This window comes from Nannospalax galili, unplaced genomic scaffold (assembly GCF_000622305.1).
Source record: "Nannospalax galili isolate Female #2095 unplaced genomic scaffold, S.galili_v1.0 scaffold671, whole genome shotgun sequence".
NCBI classification, from domain to species: Eukaryota; Metazoa; Chordata; class Mammalia; order Rodentia; family Spalacidae; genus Nannospalax; species Nannospalax galili.
In genome coordinates this window covers 814064-819524 of record NW_008329133.1, presented here as the reverse complement: position 1 = coordinate 819524, position 5461 = coordinate 814064, and the positions used below count along the sequence as shown (strand labels likewise).

The 5461-nt window shown below is 37.9% G+C and overlaps 1 pseudogene; it reads right to left on the bottom strand.

Annotated features, from left to right (window-relative positions):
• Positions 1-2458: 2458 nt before the first annotated feature.
• On the bottom strand, positions 2459-2968 carry LOC103733525 (annotated as a pseudogene).
• Positions 2969-5461: the final 2493 nt, after the last annotated feature.

The window sequence follows — 5461 nt, the reverse complement described above, 5'->3', positions numbered from 1 at the left end:
AAAAAAAATTTTTCTCAAATATACATGCCAACCTGTAAATATTAAAATCAAAGAACTAAAGGGCAAATGGGGACAGGCTGTCTTACACTTCAATGGTAAAATAGAAACCACAAGGCTATAAAGAAAACAATAAAGACATTGCTTGGCTATGTTAAGAAAAGGTTAATCACTGAACTTTGTACTTTTTACTTTCCTTTTACTGTGATTATTGAAAAATATTGTACATTGAGAAATACTGTGCAAACTCATGGTTTGATTTATGGTCTGATGCTTTGCTGTTATTGTAAACTTTCTAATTATAAATAAAGGTTGTAGAAGGCTGCTTTCAGAAAAGAAAAAGAAGAAGAGAAGTAAAAGACATTTGGGCTGACCTCCCCTGAGAGGCTCAGTCAACAGCTGCTACTAGAACTGCAATTGTGGTTTCTGGTATAGTCATTTCTACCGCCACAGTTACCTTCACCCCTTCAGGCCCCGGACTCAGCTGGAGCTGGACTCCAGCACTATAAAGCAGCTGTCTTGGTATCTAGCTTACAGTAATCCAACAAACAGATAAGAAAGGAAGCTCATTGCTTACAGGCCAGTAACTTTGGGATAATTTGTAAGCCTTAGGAAGAAAATACTGGCCTAAATTGTATAAAACTACTTGGGAATTCCAGTGGAAGAGACTGTTTGGGGCTCTATTTCCTGGTATTAGGATAAACAAATAGTAAGAACCTTTAAAACAAACCCAGTGTGAAAAATTCACAGCTAACATATTCAGTGAGAAAAGCTGATAAAATTTTTCTTTAAGAGCTGAAGACATTTGCATTCATAAGTGTGCTGACAGTTATATATAGATGATTTAAGCAAGAACAGTAAAAAGCACCAAACTTTGAAAAGAAGGAAAACTGTCTATTTTCAAGTGACATCATCTAATGAAATAACAACAACAACAAAACAACTCAAGTTCACAAAAAGGGGGTGGGGGCTGTGTATATTCCATGTTAGAACATGTGGTTAGCATGTGTGAAATAGTGGTTTCAATCCAATACACACATAAAATGTTCAACAACACTATTCATTATGGTAATGTACATCAAAACCACAAGAAGATAACATTTCATGCACATTAGCATGACAATTATAAATAAAAAAGTTAAGGATAGCAAATTGTAAATGTCTTCAATGATGTGGAGAAATTGGAATCCTTGTGCATTGGTAGTGGGGATATAAAATGTTGTAGCCACTATGCAGAACAGTAGGCTAATTCTTTTTAAAAAGTTAGCATGCAACTATTACGTGGTTCACAAATTCCACTTCCAAAGAACTGAAAGAAGGGTCTTGAATAGTTACTGAACATCAGTGTTCACAGCAGCATTATTGACAATAGCCAAAAACTGGAAACAGATCAAGTGTCTATAAATCAGTGAATGGGTAAACAAAATGTAGTATATACATATTGTAGAATATGATTCAGTCTTAGAAAGTAATAAAATTCAGACACATGCAACAATATGTATGAATCTTGAATTCTTCCAGAATTTTAATAAGCTACACACAAAGGACAAGTACTGCATTATATGATTATCTTATAAATTATGTTAGCTTATAAACTTCCATGAAAGGCTGACCTAGCAAAAAAACAAAAAGCACTAACTCATAGTAAACTGGTATAATGTAAAACTGTTCAGAAAAACCTACTTTTAAAAATTTTTTTTTATTGTTTTTATATGTATGAGTGTACTACCTGCATGTATGTAAATGCACCCCACGTATGTCGTACAGTACCCATGGAGTTCAGGAAAGGGCCTCAGATCTCCAGGAACTGGAGTCACAGACGGTTGAGGACAGTTGTTAACTGCAATGTGGGTGCTGGAAACTGAGCCTGGGTCCTCTGCCAGAGCAGCCAGTGCTCTTAACTACAGCTCCAAAGCCCACTTAAAAAACTTTATTGAGAATTTCATACATGCATATAAGGTGTTTTGATCAAATCCACGCCCACTCCCTCCCCTGCAACACCTCCCATACCTCCCCATCGCTTTTTCCTGACAACTTCTTTTTCTTTCTTCTTTCTTTCTTTCTTTCTTTCTTTCTTCCTTCCTTCCTTCCTTCCTTCTGTCTTCTTTCTTTCTTTTTCTTTCTTTTTTGGGCTTTTTGCTACTCTAATATAGCCACCTCTGAAGCGGTAACCCTAAAATTTTTAGGGATTAGATAAGAGCTCACAAATACTTTTGACATTTTTGGCATTTGGAACAGAGTATGATGCTAAGAGACCCAAGGGCATTTTGATTTTTAGCCAAGAAACTGGCTACTTTTCTTGGAATCTTTTTTTTTTTTCGTATTGATCGGATTTTATTTCACACTAGGTTTGGGGGGGGAGGCAACAAAACAATCCTCTTTAAAAAAGTTGACAATTAGCTTAACTCAGAATATTTTTAATAATGCACATTAAAAAAGTATTCATTTTACAAATTGTTCTGCAATCCAAATATACAACAGCTTGGAAAACAATATTTAGAAAACAAAAGCCAATGTAAAAAGACAGATTAAAACAACTAGAACAGTACAAGTTTGATATGGCTCAGATTTTATAGTTTTCTTATTGCAGCATCAAAGTCAGAAATCTGTTCCTTCAGCTGGCTCCACTGCTCCATATTTAAAGAAATACCTTTTCTTCCTGCTTTCATCTCACCTTCTGAGTCGATCCAATATTCTCTAATATCAATTAGAATTTTCCCTTTAAAGTCCCGAACACTGACGTACCTCATTTTCCCAATCTGAAACATGTCATCTCTGCGGCTGCTACTCTGCTTGGAAGAGGCCAAAGCTCTCGAAGTTTCACCAGGCTTTTGTTTCTTTACAGGTTTTTCTGGAGGCAACTTTCTTTTTCCTCTTTAACGTTTTTTTCAACTTCACTGCCAGAATCGCTGCCTGAAGAGCTCGAAGAAACAAGCTCCTTTGATTTAGGCATTGCTCCTCTACTGCTGTCCAACAGCCTCCTGCTTGCTCGCTCCAGACTGGCAGAGAAGCAGAAATGATGGCAGCCTAGAGGCTCTGGCCCCTCTTTGGAAACTTTTAACCCTAACCACCTAGACTATTCCTACCTCCTATTCTCATCACACCATCCTCTGAAGAGGTTACCCAAATTGCCATTGGGACGCAGACCGCTCTGGCTTCTTCCATGCTGAACAGGGATAGAGGATGAGCAAATTGGAGTACCCCTTCAATGGGTCTATCTAAAAGACTCTCAAATTGCATAACTCTTAACTATAGGGAGAAAAGAAAGTCTTTGACTGGTGCCTAGGACATGTGAAGGAGAAGTAAAAGCAAGAGTAGTTAGCATTACAAGTTGTAGACAGGGAACCAGAAAAAAGTCAGAACATGGCAAATTTCATATGTTCATATCAGAGTCCATTGGGATTTCTTGGCGAGAGCTTCTAAAAGCATCCTCTTATTGGGTTCCTCTTGATTTTTCTTTTGTCTGTGAAGGCTGGATTCAAAAGTGATGGGCTCAGGATTTGTTTCCAAGCACTTTGAGAGCTGTTGGAGTGGCTAGAATCAGTGTCAGTTCCCTCTCAAAGGCTTCTAGATAGGGGGAGAAAACAAATTTAGCCACCATTTTAGAACAATAGTGGCTTGTCTCCCTTAGCTACAGGCAGGCACTACAGTATTGCAGACCAAGATTTGAAGTCTCACATCTGCGCAGAAATTTCTGCTTAGAAACAAAATCATCAATGAGAAATAATTGTCTAAATAACATTTTATACAGATGTAAGCCTAATGTCTGGGAAGTGTAATCCCTTGAACTCTTAAAGAAATATACTGATCGCTTTACTCTTTGGTTATACTTTCCTTTTGGGTGTTTAAGACCATATAGTTGGCCAAAATGAACTAATTCAGTTTTACTCTTCAGGTCATTGGAGGATCTGTTCCTTAGGGGTAACATGGGCTTGGGAGGAGCTCCTGGCTACTTATTATTTTTTTTTTTTACCAGTTCCATCTGTGTGAAGACAAGTCAAAGGTCCTGCTCGACCATGGCTGGCTTCACTTGGAAGCATGGAAGAAATGTTTCCTCTGAGTTGACCCTCCTCTTTGTAGACTGGGCACTGGTTCAAGTCCATCTGGTGGGGTTTCCATGGCCTCTCTGAACAGGAGGACAGGTGACCTTACCACAGTTACAGGACATTTTGAGCGATGCTCCATAGTCCCCTGGAACTTAGTTGACCTTGGAGGGCAAGGAGCAAAGACTGTCCTTTAAGTCCTTCTGACCAGATTAGTATAGGTCTCAAAGTATGGCTGTTAAATATCCAAGTAGGTTAGTTCTATCAGTCTGGTACTTTTAATTACTATGTGCTAGGTAGATAAAGCTTGGGAAAAAAACCAAACGTTCTCAGATAAATCTTGACTAGACATATATTATGTTCCTTAAACTAGTTGACTAGAATATGACCTTAGAAATTTTAAGATTATATATATGTCGTTTTTGTCTCATCCTTTATATATCATAGCAAACTTACAAAGACCCTCATTACTTGCTTAGTCTTTCTCATTTTTTCTATTTTGGAAAACACCTCCATTCCATATCCTTTTAACATCTTTTACATCCTCATTTTCTTTTTTAATAATTATGAGACATAATAACATTAACAAATAAATTTTCCATATGTTGTGAGAATTCTTTTCCTGGGGATACTAAGCAACTCTTTTAAGGTTCTAGTGTCAAACCAATGTTTGATTAAAAATTTCCTGGGGAACCAATGAATTTACTGAGCTTACTTGCAGAGATGACTGAGGTGTTGCTGAAGTGTATGAGTGACCTGGGTTGTGCATACTGGAAAGTCTTTACCCAGCATGGATCAAGCCTTCTCTTCCCAGCCTACCCCAGATTATATACTTTAGTCTTTCCCAAATCCAAGATACCATGTGTGATTAGGGCCAAATTACATACAGTTGGCTGGGAAGAGTGGCTGGATACTCTAGTGAGGGTCTCATGACCATGCTTGCCCCTCCTTTAATGAAGGAGCACAACCATCAACAAGTGACGATGTTTAGCAAGCAGGCACAGAAGAAATCGAGACGATGGCACTTATTTCACACAGCAGAGATTTCTGTACAGCGTCATGTTATTAAAAGAACATGGAATATAAAAGAATTTGGTGTTAGGATCCACAAATGAGGGAGACCATACGTCTTTTGCTTTTCTGAGTCTGTGTTACTTCACTTAGTACAACAGTTTCTAGATCCATCCATTTACCTGCAAATTTCATTATTTCATCTTTCTTTACTGCTGAATAGAACTCCACTGTGTAAATATACCACATTTTTCTTAATCACTCGTCAGTTGGGGGGCACTTAGGTTGCTTCCATCTCTTAGCTATTATGAAAAGAGCCACAACAAACATGGTTGTACAAGTGTCTCTATAACAGAATGAGTCATTTGGGTATATGACAAGGAGTGGTAGAACTGAGTCATATGGTAGGT